Source organism: Diorhabda carinulata, chromosome 6 (assembly GCF_026250575.1).
Source record: "Diorhabda carinulata isolate Delta chromosome 6, icDioCari1.1, whole genome shotgun sequence".
NCBI lineage: Eukaryota > Metazoa > Arthropoda > Insecta > Coleoptera > Chrysomelidae > Diorhabda > Diorhabda carinulata.
In genome coordinates this window covers 11,104,511-11,128,304 of record NC_079465.1, presented here as the reverse complement: position 1 = coordinate 11,128,304, position 23,794 = coordinate 11,104,511, and the positions used below count along the sequence as shown (strand labels likewise).

Sequence of the window (23,794 nt, the reverse complement as noted above, 5' to 3'; positions counted from 1 at the left end):
AGTTATGACGATAAATCAACAACAGTTAGAATCTTGGAAAATTTTAAAATTAGATGTAAATCAAAATGGACTCAAATGTTGATTACACCGCCATCTTATTAACCTTAGGCAAGTGTTTAGGAAACTTATAGTCCAGTTAGCCTTAGGAATATGATAAAAAACAAACTCGTCTGCCCCAAGTACTAGGAGGATATTTAAAGAGCAGCAACTCTTTCATATAATTAAAGAAATTTGCTAGAGATTTGGCCATACGATCAACCCTTAGATTGTAGTTTTATCAAACGTTGTATTGAAATGTATTTTTTATGGATTTGTCCATCCTTAAGCGACAAGGTTTAACTCCCATAATGCGCACTACTGGTGTGATGAGAACCCACAAGCCAAAAGAGTATCACATTACCACCACTCATTTATAGTTAAATGTTTGGGCAGGAGCTACCTGGATTGTTAAACATCCCTTATTTGAGACAGAAGATTTAACGCTAAACTAGCGAAGATCTCAATTTTTTATGCACGATGGAGTACCACCATTTTCCGAATTGATGGATTCGTGCAGAAGCTTCGATGCATTGGCCACCTCGGTTATGCGATTTTAATTTTTTGCAATACACAGTTTGGTCGTATCTTATGGAAAAAGTCCTACATCTACAACAACAACAATTATTATAATGCAACAGTGGCTGTTGAGCAGATATATACGATTTGCTGGAGATATGGTAAAACCTCAATTATATAGATTAATTCGGTATAAACTATTTGAAATCGACAAACTTTTTCATGATGTCGGCCTTGATCTTTTGAGATTGCTTTCTAACTATCCCCAAATTAATGAGAAGAATACATTAGAAATAGTGATGAAGAACCTTGAAATATTGATTGACCTTATTTATTATTATTTCAAAAATCGAAATAGAAATTGATAAACTAGTTTTTTTATTATTACATATTGTAGCATTTCACTCCAAAATACAAAATCTTAGATAATAAGAACATAATTATTTATAATCATTAAAAATTTTTTTTGCGATAATTAATAGGTGCAGAATAAAAATATGAATGTAGGTACATATAAAAGTAGGTATATTAATTGTATTTTTCAAATTTATGTTATTAATCACTAAAAAATTAACGATATTATGTATAATAATTACACTAGTTTACAAATTTTTACTTTGTTTTTGATTGTTATCATTTAAGTGTATAAACTAATCGAGAAAATTGTATTTTATTGTGTGTTATATATGCTGAGAATATGTGTTAAAATATTATAGAAAATTATATCAGAGTTGGTGAAAAATACCTAATTTGAATATTTTGGGGTGCTTTTCGATAAAAATGAAGTCTTGAGTTCCAAATTGAGTTTGTAAATCGTATGTGTCTTCAAACTTGGAACAAAGACTATTTAGCTAGAACCAACAAAACATTTCGATTGTTGTAGCGTGAACATAAACGGTTTAAACACTAAAAATTAACCTAAATGGGAGTATTCAAGTACTAGTTGTGTTCAACGTCCAATGCAGCGATCAGCTGCCAAAAATATGTTTCATCTCTTAGAACAATATATTGAAAGACCATCACAAGATTATGCTGATTTCAAAGTTATGTCAATGAGTTAAAATGCTTTTTTCAAAATGAGTTAGATAGTCTTGCATATCTTTCTAAACAAATTAGAATTGTTAACGTCAAGACTAAAAGAAAAAATCTACCTTACACACTAAAAAAGTTTTTATTGTGACAGATTCAATTCTATTACATAATGGAAATAAATATGCTGGGGTGAATATTACCCACAGTACAAAGTTACTCACAGTACAAAGATAAAGGAAGAATATTATAACATTTCGCTAGTCTTGAACAAAATCAAATATCTACAATGGCCAATTTGTGTCGATTTAAACATTCTTCTTGATCAACAAACTGGTCAACTGTTTTATATATTTGGAACAGTAGTACTGAACAAGAGCATTAGATAAGAAGAAAATGGTACTAAAGTTTGGAGAGAAAAATATATTCCAGAATTCATTAGTAGTTCGTGACAAAATCATTCTTACACTACCATCTAAAAAAGCTGGGCATCATGAAACAGTTTTTTATATCACTATATAAAGACTACTTTTTTGTCCAAAATATACTCAGCTCACTATGGAAAAGAACAAAGTTGATATTTAGAAAGTTGATATTTTTGATGTTCCCAGAAATAAACAATTTACGGAAGATACTCAATTTGTTAATTCTATAACCAGCTAGAACTAACGGCTTGGACAGTTTTCGTTTGTTTTATGTATAATTTTCCCATGGCAAACTGTCATTTCTGAATAGTTATGACGATAAGTCAATTATAGTTAGATTCTTGAAACCTTGCAATTTTTAAAATTAAACATTGTAAATAAAAATTGACTCAAATGTTGAATACACCGACATCTTATTAATCTTAGGCAAGTGATTAGAAAACTGTAGTGCAGCTGTTACGCATTATGCAGAAAAATTTCCTAGCAGAAACTTACCAATGAAGACGTTGTCCAGAAAATGGAATTGTGAAACATTAAAATGAATTTTGGTAGGCCAAGAGCAACCAGAACCATTAATAAAAAACATATTATGATGAATTTAGTTGATCAAGATCCAACAGTTAGCGTAAGAACAAATCTAACGGCTTGGACAGGTTTCGTTTCTGTTATGCATAATTCTCTCTGGAGAAAAAAATCTGAAAACTATAGACCTTCTATTCAATTTAAAAATAAGGGGTGCAATATGTGGAATATATCCACTTCCTTAGGGCCGGATTAAGCTAGGGGCTTGGGGGGGCTATAGCCCCGGGCCCCAGGTCCAAGAGGGCCCCATCATTTGGAAATCATTCTGTATTTTTTGATGTGTTGATACCACAAATCTAACGTATTGATATTATTTTGTGAATTTTTCCGGGTTTTCGAATTCCTTAAGGGGGCCCCGTCATTATTTTAGCCCCGGGCCTTATAAATCTTAATCCGGCCCTGCACTTCCTCCATAGTAACCTGGACAGATTTCCGGAAAATTTAGGAGATATGAGCGAAGAACAGGGAAAGCATATGCATCAGGACTTATGCGTCACGAAAGAGCGGTGTCTGGGGTGTCTGGGATATGAATATGATGTCTGATTATTGTTGGTCTGTGGTACGTTATTTAAAATGAAGTTTTTTGGAACTCAATGAACGTTTTACTAAGTAAATACAAAGTTTTTCTGTTTTATACCTGCATAGCTGAACTGAATCTTCAGCAGTAGCTGTACTATAAACTAGGATTATTGTACATTTATTAATTTTCTTATTTTTGTCGATTTTGACAGAGTCGATTTTGCATCAATATCTGATTCTCTTTAGCGCCTCAGCTATTTTCATGTCTGTTCAACAATTTCTCTATTTTCCTCTTCCACACAACGCTATGTACTAACCAACTTCTTATGGCCACTAATATAAGGAGAATCCCACAGTTTCCTTATGCTGTTTAATGATATCTAAAACAATGGTCCGAAATGATCAAGTACTATAAAATCTGGATTTTTAAGTACACATAAAAATGAATATATTTGTCCGGATTAGCATTACATTTATTTTGATTGGACATGTTTCACATATTTAGCTCTAAGACATCAAGCTAGTTAAACTGAAATTATTGAGATTCAAAATATTGACAATGTAATAAAAAATATAACTTATTTCTAATTTTATCTGAATATTTGGAGAAAATATTTAAAATAACAATGTAAATTTTCCTAAGGTAGAGATTTACCTGCAACTATTTAATTCCATCAGGTGTCTACTTAACCGAATCAAAAGTTTATGTGCAATCCCTTCCCTTGCATCATCAGTCGGTATCGGTGTGGAACGAGAAAAGAGCAGTTCTCGTCCTCGCTCGTTTCAGGCGAAACCAGGTATAATTTATTTAACGAATAATTTATTGTGCTTCTTATATGTTATCCAAAATAACTTTCAATTTCACCGGATCGTGAATATTTGGTGAATGAATAGAGATCAACTGACTATTTTTAGTAATAAAAGTGACTATATTTTCTAGTTTAGTGCTGTGACCTTGGTGGGATCAATACAAAACTTAATCATAATTTATTTGTATTACTCAAGAGAGATTTCAGTTGACTGTAGACAAAAAGACAGATTATTGATTGTTTATTATTATGGTGTATTGTTTTTAATACATAAGGTAAGCATCATATTGTTTTTCAAGTTCATGTACGGAAACTACCTAACCTAACTATTTCACTGTGGCAAATATACAATCTATGTGTTAGAATTTATGTCAAACATCTATCTCATTTTTAAGGAAATATTGTTGTGATTAGCCATTATCGAACAATATTCAATTAGTTCTTATATTATCGAATCAATAGTTAATTATTGCTTAATGCTATTATTTAGACATAATAAATATGTGGGTTCAAAAAATCGAATACTTTTGTATGTATAAACAAATTGATATTTCTAGTTCTTCATATTTATCAAAAAGAAAGAAAAGATATTGTGGCACAAAATGTAGTGGGGTCATTTACCAGGTAGGTATGATGCAGCTCTTAAGGCACGTAATTCTATAGGTAATAAAAATTAATTGTTGAATACATGTAGGGGAAAAAGGGATAGTTGGAACGGGTAAACGTAGTAACAGCTTTATAGCTTATAATCAGCTGATTCAATGTATTTTGAATTTAACGTGTTCGTAGGGAAGGAAGGCACCTTGGTCGGTTGTCCCCTGGAGTTCTGTTTTTGCTAGGTTACTTAAAAAATAATTACTTCGTAAAATTTGATTTCAAGATCATATTGTGCCTAATCAACAAATATTTCTATTGATTTTTATTATTGTTTAGAAGTACTTTTACGTAACTCAAGTTAATAATTCTTTATGAGCAATGAAGGCTAGTATTTTGGACTTGGGACTAGTTGTTAACAAAATTATAGAATAAATATGGGGTGGAGTGATCGGTAAACTGTAGTTACATATTAAATGTGTAACAGCTAATCCCGTATCCACCATTTTAATTAACTGTGAATCTGATAAGATTAAAGTACCTAGAAATTACCTATCATTATCATTTCATACTTTTTGTCCAGCTTGTTATGTTGATTGTACTAAAGTTAGATGTTAAAAATAGCTAAGCAGCAAAGGTTAAGAAAATTAGTTGATTGCAATCCTTGTTAGATTTTTTGGTAATTATCTAAAAATCAGTAATAAAGAAAAGTTTACTGAACACAAAAAAAATTATTCCAGCTCTCAGTCATCCCTTGTTAAAAAAAATACAAAGGATTAAAAAGTAAAAAATTTGACATTTTCGGAATTACGTGTGTTAACAAATTATAAATTTTATATGAAAATACAGCTAAATAGGGAAAATAATATGTGAAAAATATATGAATTTAGGTCATTGGAATTATGAACAATTATAATTGTTAATTGACGTAACCATAAATAATTATTATTTTATTATAGAAAAACACATATGGAAAAATTGAAAATTCAGTAACTATTTTTTATGGCAAAATAGGTCAATAAAAAGATCAAGGGGTGTGGCGGGGGGTAAGGGGTGTTAAAACAGCACGGAAAGATATTGTAATTACCTCCCTCTAACAACCCCAGGTCGATAGGGGATGGGGGATGATTTTTAAATAATTACCGATTTTTTCTTTCCATTTTTTATGCTCATTTAGTTTGCTACATTGATATTGAATAATGACAAAGATATGGAGAATTGTTATAAAAATTTTTTATTTCGATTATAAGTGCAAATTATAAATTGTGGTTTGACTTTTGAATGAGTTCAATAATGAATTGCATTATCATAAGTAAAGGGTGATTCATTTGATATTTATAATTAAAAAAATGGATAAAAACAACGTTATTTTATAATCTTTATTATGATATAAAAGAACTATTTTTCGCAATTCTATCTTAAAGATAATTCTTTTCAAATGTTTTCCGCTTCACGTACAGTTAGGCAAAGCGCAAATTGGAATACGTATAGCACGTGTGAGTTAGCGTGACACGAGAGACACGACTCGTACATGCTACACGTGCTGCGTGGTGAACCGCATATTGAGATACGCGTTTTCAAAAAAGGAAACAATAGGGTTTGGATTTGATTGGCAGATCGTAACTAGCCGGCATCAAAAAATGTCTGACATTTTTGACAATCGAATAAAACAATTGTTGTTATTGAACTTAAGTTCTGAATCAGAATCGGGTGATGCTGAGGAGGGAATATTATTTTATTCCTTGATGAGGAAGATATCACCCCAAATCCGATTCTTCAGTTTCGTCTTCATATAATCACCATTTTGTTTCGTAAAGCTCTCTGTGTTCTTTTACCGCCTCTATTAATTTTTGTTCTAACATTTTTTCGTGAAAAAATTAAGGAAACCAACACGTGTGGTTCTGCAAACTGTGTCTCAGTGTCTGAACTACAGTGGGACATGTCTGTGAACTCACGACTGTTTTGTCAGGTCGCGCTGCTTCGTCAATTTGCGTCAATGTATTCAATAATATTATTATTCAATTAACTGCCTTTTTTATTTTAGGTTTCAAGCTTCACATTATTCCCAGCATCCAAAAACAACTATTTGACATCACTCATTTTGAAATAATAATTTTCTCGAGACTTTCCCCTTTATTTGTGCCTATACCAGTTCAATCGGATTTAATTCGCAATGATTTGCTGAAGTTCTAACCACTATCATTCCAAGATTTTCTGCAGTTCCATCAATTCCATATATTTTGAATTTCTTTCCATGGAAGGAACCCATAGAATACGGTTCTTTTCTCACATAAACTAAGTGGAACTTAATATTATTTGAATTTAGCCAATTTCGTAGATCTTTTTACACAACTTGGTCGTGGGCAATTTTGTTAAAAGTCTTGAGTGATAAGTACCATTATCCGTTACTAATGTACGGTTCTGAGAAAGAAAATCTATCGTTGGTTAGGTTGTTGTTAATTGTAATTGTTTCAACTGCCAATGTGTATTATTACCAGTCTACGTCACGTTTGTATATAAATTATTTGAAAAATCCTGCGTTCGATTTTATACGATGTATGTCCCCCCATTAATCCATGTTCCATCTAAATAAAATATATTTCTTCTTTTGTTTCTCATTTTATAGTCCTTAGTGATTTCTCCTCATTATTACAATATCGTTTTTCACTACAATGACTCATGAACGAATTATTCGATTTTGACCTGCTTGGCGGCAATAGACGCGGTTTTTTGATGTTAAGAGTTGATCAGTTTTTGGAATCGATCGATAAAGCCGTTTAAAAGTTAAAACACACACACCCACACACACACACACAACATAGAAGAAGAATATGATTGTACCCCTCCTGTAATTGCAGAAATTGCATTCAATGTAACTCAAAATCAGTCAAGTAAAATATACATGAAATCATTTTGAGATTTTTTGAATTGATGTAACACTGAAGAAATAAAAAAAAATACACGGAAAATGATGCATATTTCTTGCTCAATGGAAATCATCAACGTTATGATTCAATTATTCAATGATGAAAACTACCATAAATTTGAATTTTCATTCTGTTTTCAACAAAAGTATTTTTTAAAGTGGCCATAGATCAAATTTGTATAATACTTGTGCGTGAAGTAATATTGCGCACTTGTATCATAAATAACTATTAGGTATTTTGTAGGTCGGGATTGTGTTGGTTGAAACGTCTTGATTACACATTTAAAACACTAGTCAGGCGTTTTTTTTTCTCCTAAAAACGTATCTAAATAAAATAGTGGGAAAAAATTTTAAGCACATACTTTTGTAGTAGTAATTTTTTAAAAGTTGTTTATAACGATAAAAATCGTTTGAAACATAAAAAACACCGTTTTGTTTATATATAGAAAATCCATATTTTTCAACTTTGCTGTAGGTTGATATCTTTTATTATCAAATAATTTTCTTCGATTAAAATGGCCTACATACACTGCCTGAGCTACTAAATTATGATTTATCTTCAAAAATTTATATCCTTGGAAAAAATATGAATTTTCCGATGCCGATTGCAGCGGTTATAAAGGAGTTTTTCTCGATAATAAGCTCATCAAACAACAGCTTTATATCTGACAGAAAAATATGATAACTTGGGCACTCTAAAGAAATCAAAATAATTTTTTAAGTAGACCATTTCTTTATGGAGACCTGATTTCAGTACTGACAAACTTATAACTGAATAACTGTTGCAGGTGAAATGACATTTTTAAAAAAGATACCAATGGTATATTCTGTAAACTCAAACAAGTGTAAGATATCGATTTAGGATTTGCTGTCAGAGCGGCTTCGAAAAAAAGCCTTAGAGTCAAAGATTAGGACATGCTGGTTTGTCACAAGGATTGCAGCAACTGTTTAAAGTATACGGTTTCCAAACTGCAAAAATGCTCTTAGCATACAAATTAATTAAAGTTTCCTTGATCCCAATAAGTCAGAACAATCCGTGCAACTGATGTCATTCTGTTGACTGCAAACAGATGCTACGCCACTACTTTATTAGAAGCAGACAGGGCTTTTAGTGATAATATTCTGACGAATGAGATCACTCTAAATAAGATGAAAAACTATACACCCCACAAAAATTATCGCATCACTGGTATTTAGGATATTTTTAATACTTAATTTTAGTTTTTTGGGGCAATCTGTATACGTATCAACTTAATATATATTTCTGGTTTCTTATTATGGGCAAAAAATATCACAATTTCTTACAAATTTTTTTGGAAGCAAAAATGCTCGAGTAAATCATTTCTGTCTTAGAGAATGCATTGAGATCGAGAACTTTCTAAAATCTAAGCAAATTTTGTTATTGTATAGTGAAAATTTAAATTTAATCTGTTAATAATGAATGTGCCTCAACGTTTAACAAGACATGTGACGAATGAAGAAGCCGCTAGAATCATCGCACTCATACAAGATGGCCGCAGTCAAAGATACGTCGCCGGGGTAATTGGAGTTCAACAAAGCACCATACCGATGGTATTACAACCTACAGTAAAAGAGATATTGAGAATATTGCTCGCGGAGTATTATTAGTGTGCAATATGCGATTTCAAAATCCCTCTCCACATCCTTTTCAATATTCTCTGTATGTTTCTAATCTATGGCCCATAGTCAAGGTCAAAAAACCTTTCTTCTTAAGTACTTGAGGGGTCTCAGCAACCGGACCCCTTTCCCAAGTTATTTTCTTTTTCATGTACAATCGCGACCTACAATAATTACTGATGTTATCGGAGATTGTCGTTGACAGACACTATAATATTTTTCGCGAATCGAAGCGGGTCAAGGTCAACGCTAATTTTCCCGTATCAGAGTGTTTCTATAGTGACGGGTCACGTGATCTTCTATCGGTGATATTATAATCCAATGCTGATCCTCAGTTTGAGTTCTATATAATCTGTTCTCTGTAGAAGGCGGAGAAGATATCTATTTTTAGACTACATATGTATTAAGTAATGGCCAGTAAAAAAAGGAAATTAACTGACGAAAATTGTCAGCCACATAGTCAGATTTCAAATGATGAAACCACCTGTGAACGGTAAGTTGATTTTTTTCCTCTTCTGTTTTGTATAATTTATTTATTTTTGACTAAGAGGTGGATGTTTCTGTATGTTTAATAAGAAGGAGGGGTAAAATTTACGCAGATTTTCGCTCTTTTAATTTTTCCTCTTACCAATTCCGAAAGAGTATTTATCATTTTTCAGTTGAGTGATAATGCGAATATGCGTTTATTCGCTTAAAATCTGCGACTTAAATTTATAAAGTCCAAGAGAATCTTTGAAAATAATGAAGTAGGGGTAAAACGGAACGGCATAGAATTAAAGAAGGAAAAGAATGACTCTCACGTCAAATAAATTACGGCAAATATTTAATCATGTCTTTTCTCCTTAGATCACCACCGATGTCATTGATTATTCCAGTTGAGGAACAAAATATTCTTTCAGTTGATAGCTCTAATCAAGGTCAGTCAGGCTGCAAGAAAGTTATTTATTCTCAGAAAGAAAACAGTCGTCACCTTAGAGAAGAATGTAAATTTGTTAAGAATGATGAAAAAGCCACAGAAGAGAGATTTAAAAATCTCATCATTGATGCTGATGATCCTTGGGGCATGTGGTACATGGCTTGCACCAAATGGGCTCCACAGCTTGGCGCAAAATATCTTAGAAATTTCGTGAAAGATTCAAAAAATTTCCAACCTCCCCGTCGAAAGAAGGAAAGTGTAGACATACACTTTAAAAGTACTAATTATGCACGCTGCTCAGAGAAGGAAATTCTTTTGTGCCAGCTAAAGATGCAGCCATTTATAAACAGTTAGTCAGCATTGATGAAAAAGTTAATAAAAAAATGTCATGTCTTATGAGGACTGTTTTTTACTTTGACAAAAAAAGGCCAGCATTTGATTTTGAATCTGAATGCCAATTACAAAAGTTGAATGGTATTTTGTTAGGAGATACGTATCAAAACCAGTATTCTTTTGCAATTTTGATAAGATACGTATCATTGTTTTTGAAAAATATGGTTATAGAAGAAATAAATAGTTCAAAATTTGTATCAGTTTTAACTGATGGATCGCCTTATATGCGTGACAGTTGATGGAGCACATCCATTGCTACAATCATATACTTGATTTATGTTTAAAAGATGCTGCGAAGAATAGCGTATCAGCTACAAAATATTGTCTCTGTTAAGGTCCATTAACACATTTTACAGAATTAGTCCAAAACTGACAAGGGATCTACATAGAGCTGCTGAAGCCCTTAACTTGCAATTGCTTGCTTTTAAACCCATACGTGAAACCAGATGGGTTAAGTCACTAGAAAGCTCGGTGATTGCGATTGTTCAAAATTACCAATCCATTGTCGAACATCTTACAACTGTTTCATCACTGCCCAGCTCAACCTACACAGCCAGTATTAAAACTACAGCTAAATCAATCCTAAAAGAGTTGTTGCTGTATGATACTCTGTTTTTTGCATACCTTTAGAGATTTTGTTGAAATGATGTCTAAAACTTCATTGTTTTTGGAAAAAGTTAACATATGTGAGGCTACAAATTATATCAAAAAATTGCAGTTTGATTTATACTGTTTGAAGAATCTGGTCAACTGAATAAAACCAATGGGAAGCATTTGCAGAATTTCCTCGCGTCAACTGATGATTCAGAGCCAGACAGGATTAAATATAAAAATAATGTTTTAAGGGGCAGAAAAAAATTCTCTTTTTTTTCTTCTGCAAAAAAACTCTTCTAACATATCAAATGGAAAAAACAACTTTAAGGAGTTTTGCAAAAATACAAGTAGCAATATTGCAAACAGATTCTTTGGAGAAGGAGGCCCTGGAAACTGTGCCTGTGTTCTCATAACTCAAAAGTTTGACACGGCCATGTTTCCACCAATAGACGGAAATTTGAAAAAATATGGAAATGCTGAGCTCTTAGAAGTATGTAGAATTTTTAAATTCCCAGAGGAAAGAGCAATGGAAACAAATCTACTTGATAAACTGAATGGAGAACACTTTAGTCACTTTAAAATCATGAAAGAATTGATCAAAGCATTAATCACAATCCCACACAGTAATGCTGAAGTTGAGAGAGTGTGGAGCAGTCTAAAAAACATCATAAATAACAGGTCCACATGTATGAGCAGAGAATGTATTAAAAATAGGCTGTTTATAAAAAAATCAAAAGTGAATTTGGAGGAATTTAATCCTGACAAAATAATTGAACTACAGTGGAAGACCATGTTTTAAGGATTAAATTTTACCATTTTTTCCATTCAAATTACTCCCCCTCTTTTTTTACTATTACTTACAGCTTTGTTGATATTGATAGCTGAATTATAATGATTAAAATCACAATTTAGATTTTTTTTAGGTTGATTAAAATTTCATGGTAAAATAACTGATTTTTCAAACTTTATACTGATGTTAGAATGTGTTCTAAAAATAAGATATATTGTATTCACAGTAATCAATTAGTGCAGCTGTGTGTCGTGTGAAATAAAATTCATCACAATAAAAACAGTTACTTTTGTATAATCTTAAATTATTATTTTTCCTTCAGAATTCATGAAATAAACAAAATGAAACTATATATTTCACAAGCTGTGATATAATGTCCAGAGATATGCTTTGGAAATAGTTCATCTATGACTTCCTTATATAAAATTTTTGTATTTTGAGAATTTCAAAAAAGGTATTTGGTTGTAAATAAAAGAAGTTTCATATTTTAGTAATGTAATAAGCATGTACTAAATTTTCTTGAAAAATCTGTAATTTAAAAGAAAAGAACTCAAATGTGTTCACATAAATAAAAAAATTAGGTAAGACATTAAGAAGTTAACTTAAGGTTATCTATAATTCTTTATCTTGGGAAGTAACTGCGTGATATTAAATTCAATAATAACTTAAATAAAAAATAAATTTATTTAACTATATTAAAGATGTCTCGTTACATTTATGTCTTTATGTGTATAATTAATCAGGTCCAGGGGCCACTGGCCACTTCCTAAATTTCTAAATCTTGACCTGAGTCACTGCAATGCGACAGCAAAGAGAATCATTTATAGGCCAAAGATTAGCGTACAATTCTCTACAAAAAATTGGTGGAGTTACAAATGTATCAAAATCTATGATACTCACTATGAGGAATGCCTACTCAAGATGTGGCGCAGTACAAAAGACAAAAAATCACAAGATTTGCTGGAAACCCAAAGAAGAAAGCTGGAAAAACAGAGAGAGAGAAACTGGAAACATAAAAGATAAAAATCCTCGAAGACTCAAAAACAGCTTGCAACAAAAAGTCGGAGCAAGAATTGTTAAATCAAAAAAATAACTTTGTTGTTTTATTATATTTGTATTTTTCAAAATAAATATTCATCATGATAACAGTGTAGTAAATTCACGAAATTTCAACCGGGAGAATGTGAAAACCAACATGGAAAAACGTGGAGAAAGACGCTAATATTTTAGGTCAGTGTGGTGTTCAATCAAACAATTTTCTTATGCTAAACTATCATCAACGTCCTAATCTTCGTTGGAAAAATGCGTATTAAGATGTGTTTCAAACCATTTTTTTACAATTTCACGTTATTTTAAATGAATGGTTTAAAATAGAGCATCGAATTTAGATAAAAAACGTTGGCAAAATAATTGTTGAAAAAAAATTACAAGATATTAATATTTTTTATTGAGCATTGAAAATTTTGAATTATACTAAGTACCAAAACCACAAAACTATTTTATTGGTTCAACTTTCCGGCTCACTATTTATTTTACTGGAACAAACTTATCTAAAAAGAATCGAATATTACAAATACTTCACTTTTTTGTTATTATCACAATGTATTTATTATAAAAAATGATGTTTTTTCTCATAATTTTCAACTACGCCTTCTAGAGGTGGAATATGTGGAGAAAATAATTTCGTCATAGGTTACTTTTATGCACAAGTTTTCTTTGTATAATCAATTGTTTCTAAGATAACGGTTCACTTCTCTTAATCAAATACTACAAATAAATTTCAAGTGGCTTCGATGTATTTTGATGCACTTTATCCTCTTAAAAATCTTTAATCGAATGTTTTATTACTGGTATCAACTAAAGGAGGTCATAGCGGCCATAAAATAATAGTTCTTTCGTAATTATAAATGTCTCCGGATTCATAATCTAGTTTTATAGTCATTTTCACACATTATTTATCTAACACATCCTACTAATGGCACCAATATAACGTTCTTAATATCTTGAGCTTTTTTTGGTACTGCTATAATTTATTCATAGATGTATTATGATAAATCTTCATAATCTGTACAAAACTAATTAACCATCTAAGTAATATTTAAATTTTAACCTGTATTAAAATCTAATGTTCATTTAGAAGACACCTAAATTCAATTTCGCGAAAAAAAATTATCATGGAACTTTATGTTGAGGAGGGGTAGCCTTACTTTGTATCAGAACGAGTGTATTTACATTATCAAAAGTTATTTCGGTCACCAGTAACGTGCACTGAGAATTAAATAAGCTTACTGAATTGTATAATTTCTCCTTTTTTGGCTTATTTTATTTGTCTGTTTTCTCTTCTAATTTCCTTAATGATTCGTAAATATAAGCACAAGAAAACTATTATTCGGTCAAAGATAATTTTTTCATTATTTAAAAAATTGAATGCATACAGCTATTTCATTCACAGTTGGTATTCGATTTTTAAAAAAGAAACTAGGAATATTGCGTCGAACTATATTTTTTGTTGTATCATCGAAAGTTTCTACAAACGACCTCCACGATGTTGAGAAGAGACAATTATTTCAGTGTTTCTATATTCTTTAATAACTCGGAACACAGTGCTATTTTCCATGACTTACCCAACGTTTGACAATTTTCATCACAATAGAATTCTCTTTTGTTTGTTTGTAATTATTTGAGATTTGTTTATACAAATTCACAATGTTCTGCTTCTTTGTAGACGATATAGTATAGGTAAAATAGGATAAAACCCGAAATTAAATTGGGCGCTTCTGATTTCTCAAAGAATCGGTTACTGAATAAGTCTAGCAACTCTTGAAAAATTACAGGCAAGGGTTTCCCAAATTTTGGAACTTGTAACTTAAATAAAAATTTGAAATGCGAATAACTCGAAAACCAAGATGAATTAGAAAAAAACTGCCCGATCAAAAAAGGTCTCCATACATTTTTTTGTTGGAACCACTATTTCCGAGTAAAAGCCGGAGCATCCGCTCGCTAATTTCCGCCAGTGCGAATTCAAGCCAATTTAAGTTTTTAAGGCGCACATGGAAACTGCTCTAACTCTTGAAAAACTACTTCGTTTCCAAAAAATTAAAATGCATCATGATGGTTTAGATCTCTATTTTCTACTCGGGTAAGCTAGCATAATTTTCAACTTACGGAAATTTTCGAAAATCTTGCGAATTGAAAAGGTATATTGGCCACATAAGCACTTGAAGTTTCAATGGATATATTCCATCACTCACTATATAAACAAACAAATCCAATGAGAGATTTGTACGTTCCTGTTATTATCAATATTTTCATGAACTACTTCTTGGTTTGAAATGAGCTAACTTTTAAAAATCGCGATCATGAACACTAGCTTCGATCTCGGTTGATTATTATTTCAATATTCACAGACTTTTTAATAGTTTCTCTTTCACCAAAATGTGGATACTCATTTTGAAGCTTAGAATCTCAGCTTCAAGTTTATACAAAAACATTCTCAGGATGATGTATCCTTATTCTTACAATTTTGAAAATGCATAGAAAGTTCAAAATGTCCCGTTCATCAAGATATTTTCCCACATTGGAGTTTGTTGTTCTTATCTAGAAGTGAATCTGTACCAAGACTGTGCTCTGAGTAAACCTCTAACTCTTAAGCCCGGTTCATTTTTCCAATTCGTGTTTGATAATGCGGATTTTAACACCAATACATTGGATGGGGAAAATACTTTTTGAGGTTAGGAAAAAATTGAAACCTTTTTTGGAGAGAATGTTGTGTTCCATATTTTTTGTCGCGGCAGTTTGTGTCGAAATCCTCATAGTTTTCGAGTTATCCCCAAAATCATATATTCAAAATGTTTTTGAGTATATGAACCCATTTTACGGTGAAAATTTTGAGGAAAAATGTTTGAGGACCAATTTGTAGAGAATTTTGTGCTCTACATTTTTTGCTCTAGCACTTATTTCCGAATTTTTCGTATTTTTCGAGTTATTCGCGATTCAAAATATTTTTGAGTATATAAACCCATTTTAAGATGAAAATTTTGAGGTTAGGAACAAATACCTGGGATACTTTTTTGTAGAGAATTTTGTACTCTGCATTTTTTTGTTATGATAGTTTTTTGGAATTCCCGATAGTTATAGATAGTTTTTTGAGTTTGAAGTCACAAAATTTCGACAATCCGTGCCCGTAATTTTGTTAAAAGTTGCTAGACTTATCTGTATCCCAAAACCCCCAAGAATCTAGAAAATCCAAACCGCCCAATTCAATTTGAGGTTTTAGCTCAAAAATTGCCTGTAGTAATAAGTGGCCTGAAATTGGAGAGCTCTTTTTTTTGGTGGACAAATGATGTCTGCTAATAATTGGAAAATTTTCTGAGTATAGTTTTCAATTTATACAATTGTCTATTTATTTGCGATTTGACCAATCAACAATTTACAGAATTGCCAACTTCAATTCAAATCAGTCCTCCTAGTTTAAAAACAGGATATAAAGTCTCTTTGTCCCTCTACTGGTGTCAGTTGCCTTGTGACAAAAAGTGACTTTAGTGCGTGATACATAAATAACTATTTAATGGACTTACAGTAGCTGTGTTTTTTTCAATGAAACAAAAATGTAGTAAGTTGTTTATATACAATAAGAGATAACACAGTTCGTGATTCATACATTTATTTATTTTATGAATAAATATTATTGTGGTTTTCGAATTATTCATTTATTTAAAGTATGAATGTGTAAGTAATAAAATATTATCAGAGGTATTTGTGTTATTTATAGCAATAATAAAATGGGTACTAGTAAAAGTTCTTTGTTTATATTGTTTGGGTTAGCCACTTTTTTATTATCAAACCGCTTACAATTACGTTGTAAGGTTAGTCTATTCGTTTATACTGCGAAGCAATTTCACCTGAGTGAGGCTTGTTTTATACTATTGTATAGTATAGAATGTGTAGAACTGAGGAGAATCATCTCAGTGTATCTAAAGTGTCCGTTGAAATAGAGGTGGTGCTTTAGTAGCAACTGAAAAGATTTTACAAACAGCGCCAGGTATTATTAGAGCAGGACAGTAGACTAAATTCTTATTTGAAAGTTTTAACTATTTTAACAAAACTATTATAATAATCAAATCCATTCGTGTAAGTAGTTCATAAAACAATTAATGTATGGATGGTAATAAACAATAACGTCTACACTATCAGTCATGATTGTTTAATAGAAATGCATGGTCAATTTTTTTTCAAATATGTTGGTAAATATGTTATTCCATATTTTTATTCATATAATCTTATACAATTTCCATTATATAATTGAATGTACTGCACCTAAATTAGTTTCGTATTGAAATAACTAATATTGTGAATACGGAACTCCTCAATAAGTCCCAATCAACCAATAATATTTTTGTTAATATCAAATGTTTTTTGAAAAATTTCAAAGGTTATGATTTTTGACTATGTGATTAGCACAAATCACTCTGTTTATTAATGCTAAATTCATACCATTTCCACTTGCTATACTAGCGCTTTTTTATGGGTCTTCGAACAATAATTTGCTGTTTACAGATGGACACTTTTTCAATATTTGTCCTATAAGAAATACTTCTCCTTACCCCTACACTCTATATTTTATACGTAAGCTGCTCCATTATAATTTTTAAAAAAATAAATGTACGTTAAAATAGCAATAACAATATAGATATTTACTTTAAACAGAAATTACTTTTAAATCCACTGGCCATCGGGTTGATACAGAAACAAATCGTGCATGTGTGATCGATAATCCTTGGAAGTATAATTTGTTTACAGTATTTAAGTATTTATTTTTTTGAAGATCTTCTGGACGCGATCCATATACGACCCTTACGGTAATCGAAATTAAAATTTGGCCGAAAAACGCAAATCGTATGCAACCATTAGACACGATCTTTGTGAGACCTTAGGTCAGGTAATTAATTTAACCAAATTTACATTCCTCGACATTTCCTTTGGTAGAAACAAGGTCATAGATTACTGCTGGTGGAGGTAGTTTGTTAAAGACGTTAAAATTGAAATTAAAATAAGAAAAATGAGAAGAGATGGAAAACGAATATTTGTAATTGAATAGAATATGCGTTACTGGAATGGTGCAAACCCTTGGGTAGTTGATGAGAAGTGAAGGAATAATTTGAAAATCGTTGTGTTACAATCCGCTCTAAACGGAATGTCAACAAACCCCAACAATTAGTTGGGGTTTGTTGAATTGAATAGAATAGTTTGGGACTACTATGGTTTCATCTACGACACACATACATGTATGTCTATGCGCCGGCATGCGCTATCTCTCTCTCGCACAATGTGACGTCACATTGGAATCAATATGGGAAGTATAAAATATGCTGTTATAAAGCTTTATTTTGATTTCAAAAGTAATATTTGATTCAAAGATGTCTATACACGAGGATGGTCCCAGATGTACCTGGCGCAACAAAGAAAACACAAAAAATTTTGAAAAATTTTTTTAACGTAATCTCCTTTCAGCTCTGTATACATTTCCCAGCGATGTTCAATAAGTTCGATACCCTTTTTATAATAAGCTTCTCAAAATAGCCATTAACTGCGGACATTACTTCTTCATTGTTGAAAAATCTTTGACCACCGAGACATTATTTCTGTCTGGAACAGAAATTAATCCGAGGGGGCTAAATCTGGCATGAGATAGGAATTCAAACTTTAATTAATTAATTTTGGCCATTGCATTAACGGATATTTGAACTGGTGCATTGCCTTGATGAAACAACACTTTCTTTTTAGCTAAATGCGGTCGTTTTTGCTTAATTTCTTCGTTCAAACGTTGCAATAAGTTCGCATAATACTCACCGTTGATAGTTTTTCCTTTTTTAAGATAGTCAAAGAAAATTATCCCACGCGCATCTCAAAAAATCGACATCATGACCTTACCTGCAGATGGAACGGTCTTTGCCTTCTTCGGAACCGGTTCTACATTTTCAGTGCATTGTTTTAATTGATCTTTTGTTATGGTTATGAAACGACGCAAAAATTGGGATTTATTTCTTTTAAACAACCAAACACTTGATGTAAACATCTTCAAGACGCTAATTCTGTTCCATTATGAGCAATGCCGCAAAGTTTTGTTATGTCCAATTTTTCATTTCAAATTGAAATGCCTAGTATTTGATACCTGTTTCTTTGGTATTTCGATTAGTGTTTTCGCATGTAGCGACGGTATTATGATCTCATTATAGAAATTACAATCTTTTAAAAGAAAATAATGACAGTTAGGTCAACTCTATCATAGTCGTTAAACACAAAAAAAGATCACAAACACGGCAAACCCCAGAAAATACGTACAACTCCAACATAATCTTGATGGCCAAGAAAACATTCAGTTTATATATCGTGGTTTCATCAGGATGATGACACAGCCTATACAGCTAGAAATTCTATGGCTGTTTAAGGGCAATGTTCCCCGGGCGATGGATCTCCTGGTATAGAGGCATTTCTTTACTCGCGTTCACCGTATTGAACTCCATGTGATTACCTCAAAACCAGACTAAAATCGTGATTTGATAAGAAACATCATTTGAATGATGTGTTCTTTGAAACATTATCGTTAAAATTAACTACCAAATGTATCCCTTTGATGCCATATGTTTTATTCAATAAATTTTTTATAATTGATTAATAATATACATTTACATAGTGCAATATAGAATAAATGCCTACCATATCACTGCATAACGAAAGCGATGGATTATTTGGGCACATATTTACGAGAGTTGTCTGAAAAGTTTTCAACCTGAAGATTCAGTCATCAATATAGGGTAGGAATTATAATTGCGCATGCATTGAAATGTACTCACTAATATATCAGCTATCTTTGATGCTTAGTATCGATAATTAACGATTGAACTGTCATAAAACATTAGTTTTTGAAAGGAATTACGCCTAGGTAAATGAAAGAGGATATAGACACTGGGAACGGAGACTCTGCACTATCATTCACAACAGAAAAATTGTTAAGAGCTGAATTCCACGTAACTGTATCAACTTGACTGACGACAAGCGGCCGTGACAACCAGTAATGTAATCGAAAAAGTTCACCAAATGATGCTGGACGATAGTCATTTGCCTTAAATTGACTGAAGATTTATACATGCGTAAGTTATCCCCGCGTTGGGTGCCGCGGTGAACCAAACGTGCAATCGAATTAACATTTCTTAAGCCTTAATGACATGAGTTGAGCAAAGTGAATTAGATGCTTTGCGTCGATTCAAAACTGTAGATGAAGCCAGAATCCACCATTACACTTCTGAAATGAAAAGACTGTTAAAACAGTGCAAAGAGGGCGAACCTGCTCCGAAAAAGGTAAAGAAGGTTTCATTGACCGGAAACGTAATGGCGACCTTTTTTATGATTGTCTTCTGTTTAAAAAGGTGGAATAATAGGAGAATAGGGATACATACCTCATTAAAATACAAAATTTAAACTTGATCAGGTTCGGTAACTTTTTTGTATTTGTATTATAAACGGACAATATAGTAGAGGAAACTATGGAATCATTTTTTTATACTTTGAAACTGATAAACAAGTGAAAATGACCTTAACTGTTTATAAATAACAATTTGTTGGTTATTCAATTAATTTTTTATAAACTTTCCCATTTTGTATAGAATTAATGTTTTACACATCATTTACATATTGAATTATTCCGCCCGTCAACATAGATTTCAAAATTTATATTTTGAAATATTAAAGTACCGACAAAGATATAGATTTAAAGAGATACAAAGAGGTCAAGTTAAAATATCATGAAACTATACAAACTGGGTCATAAAAAACAGTCGACTTCGATATAGACATCTGTTATTTGTCAGCCCCAGTCTTCTAGATTAATTCCAAAATGACTGGTTGGAAAATATCAGATATTTCACAGAGTTAGCAGGTAATTAAATGTGCATCTTCAAAAAATTAGGAACCAATTATGCCCTTCGGAAGTATTGCCGGCAAAATTGTCACTTTTTGAGAATGTTAAAGCCTTACCCTCATATCATTATTGGAGATAAGTCATTAGCTCTAAAACCATATTGATTGAGGTCCTATCCATAAACAAAGTAAAACAGACTTTCGTAAGGAAAATTATAATGTAGTGCGGGAAGCGTATTAAAAAATGCCTGCAGCATACGAGGTGCGGCTATTTAATAACTATAATAAATAATAATAGATTTATTTTGTTTATTAATGTATATTTAACTATTATCGCCTCCAATATTCAACACTAACCAATATCCCTATAGCGATCCATGAGAATCTTTCATTGTTTAAAACAGTGCAAGAAGTATTTTTCTGTTTAATGCGGATTGACCTTAGGAAAGAGGTTGATGTCGCACGGTGCAAGATCTGGCGGTGTCTGGGATGTTGTACTTAGCTAGAAACCTCTTGACAGACAGTACGGAATCAGACACCAGTATTGCACACACCTTTAGCATTTTAAAATTTGCTGTACCCGTTGTCAATTCCTATAGATTCAGCAATCGTACGTATACTTAACTGACGAGCAGATCGAGCAAGATTACCGACTTTTTAGATATTTTCATCCGTTTTTGACCTTGAAGGGCGACCCGAAAGTGAATCATATTCAACATCTTGTCGCCCATTTTGAAAATACTTAAACCACTAAAAAACACGTTGACGAACATACATTACCTTACACTTGTTTCAATAAATATAATTTTCAGTTGCAGTTTTTCCAAATTTCACGTGAAATTTCACAACAATCCGTTGCTCTATTTTTACGTAGATCATTTTGACGTCAAAACAAAAAACAGCCCCTATACAAACTAAGGCTTCAGCTACACTGGCTTCCCTACAGACACGGTAGACATAGTCTCGTTACTTAATAGCCACATCTAGTATTGGTACAAAAATGGCGCATTATCTACAAGCCCATGGGAACAAAAGTTGAAACCAAAATTGTTTTTGTGAAAACTGTTTGTATTTTACATAACTTATCGAGAACCAAAAAAACTGGTAATCGATTTATTGAACTTGGAGCTTTCCGACCTAATGAAAATGATCCAAGAAGAACAACTAGATTGGCATTTTCTGTTCCAAAAACTTTGTTACATTTTTAAATTCAGATTTATAATTAGGTATCAGGTACCATATATTATTACATACTTTAAAATTTCGATATTTTTTTACTTAATATTATCGGACATTTTGATAAACGTTCTGAAATTACTATACTGATCCGGACCAAAAATGTATCTCATTGCGAACTATAATCTGGCTGGTCGGTAGTGAGAGCAATAAAAACGCGTGATCGGCTCATGGGATGCTAGTGGTACCTTTTATAACGATTCGTATTGGCTGAAGCAATGTCTGAGAAAGTCAAGTTCACACAGCTGCACGTTACATTAATTTATTATTATTATATTCTAAAAATTTTATATTAATAATTATTTTAAGCTTTTGTTTTATTATGTTATTTATTTACTTTGATAAAAATTAAAAATTTAACTACATTTCTAACATGCGCTTTTACAGTAAGAATTATGTGACTGTATAATAGCGCATGTTAAACATGTACTTTAATTTTTATTATTCTCTAATATGTGGTATTATAGTTATATTATACATTGACTGTCCTCTATTTTAAAATAAATTTTATTGTTAAAAGTGGCTGTGATATTCATGGAACTAAATTTAAACTGTCTATTTACGTTATTCAATCTGGAGAACAATCATTTCTAAACGCGTCATTGCTTTAATACTTTTAGAATTTTGACAAAATGCATCTGAGGATACAAAGCATAATAAATATTTATTATTTATAAAAACTGGAGCGATCTTCCTCATTGCAACCAAGTTATTGTTTTTATTGTAGCTGCAATCTTTTGGTTAGTGTGGGTAAAAAAATATTCCAAGACTATAATGTTTACATATTGGATAAAAGTGGCACTGTTTTTAAATTCCACCAATAAAACGCTAAGACGACAAGACAAAATGTTAGTTTGAAAAAAGCATTTAAAATTCAATTCAAATTTGCCACTAAATACCTTTTAGTGTTGTGTATGGTGTGATTCAGGCTTACAATTTCTCTCTCACGCACTACGCACGTGATTACTCTCTGTAATGAGCGGCCAGATTATAAGTTTCCGTGTGAAATATACGTAGATAAATCGCGTCGAACAGTAAGAAATATGCACTACTTTGAACTTGTCTGTTTACAATAAGTTTCGATTCACATGCGGCGCTAATATTTGCAAATGCTGCGATTTATCCACGTTGGTTTGGAGGATCTTCGAGACACTTGCAAAGACGGTGTAAATGTCGAAAAAACATCAACGCGGAAATTATGTTGGAATTCTCTATTTGAATATCTTCCTTATCGAGTGCAACATATAGTACACAAATATCGATGGGTTTGAGCATTTCCTTAACATCTAATGAATATTGTTCAATATCATAGCGGCTTGTTTTCTGTGATCAATAATATTTCTTTGACCTGCTATTATATAACATCAATCAATAAGTCTTGTGACTGACAAACATATGGTGCTGCCGTTGTCAAATCCATATGACGTTCAGGAAGTACCAATTTTCAAAAGACTATGTGTAAAATTTCATTACATTTCGATTAGTCAGAAAAAGGGACAGCCATATAAGTGAAGCTACTTTTGTTATTCTCAAAACTATGGATTCAAAACAATTTCGTGTGTTAATACTGTACAAGCTCAACAATAGTTTCAAAAGTGTTATCTGGACTCTGCTCTATCGAAAAGAACCATTTGGTATTAGTATATGAATTTAAACGTGGTCGTACAACGCCGATGATGGTGGAGGTTATGGTCGTCCAATTGAGGTAGTTACTCCAGAAAACATAAAAAAACCACAAATTGGTTATATATAATTGAAATTACGTGGGATACCCGACGCCGTAAAGAATGCATCATGTTTACAATTATGCTTGAACATTTGACCATAAGAAAGCTTTTTTTGTGGATGTCGCGTTTACTCACAGTCGATCAA

The 23,794-nt window shown here is 31.9% G+C and overlaps 1 protein-coding gene across 1 annotated transcript in view; it reads left to right on the top strand.

Annotated features, from left to right (window-relative positions):
• Nucleotides 1–3,834: 3,834 nt before the first annotated feature.
• Nucleotides 3,835–23,794, top strand: part of LOC130895603 (ATP-binding cassette sub-family D member 1) — a 137,514-nt gene continuing 117,554 nt past the window's right edge. The window contains exon 1 of the mRNA XM_057802999.1: nt 3,835–4,194. The gene's annotated coding sequence lies outside the window, so the exon portion shown is untranslated. The remainder of the gene's footprint in view (nt 4,195–23,794) is intronic.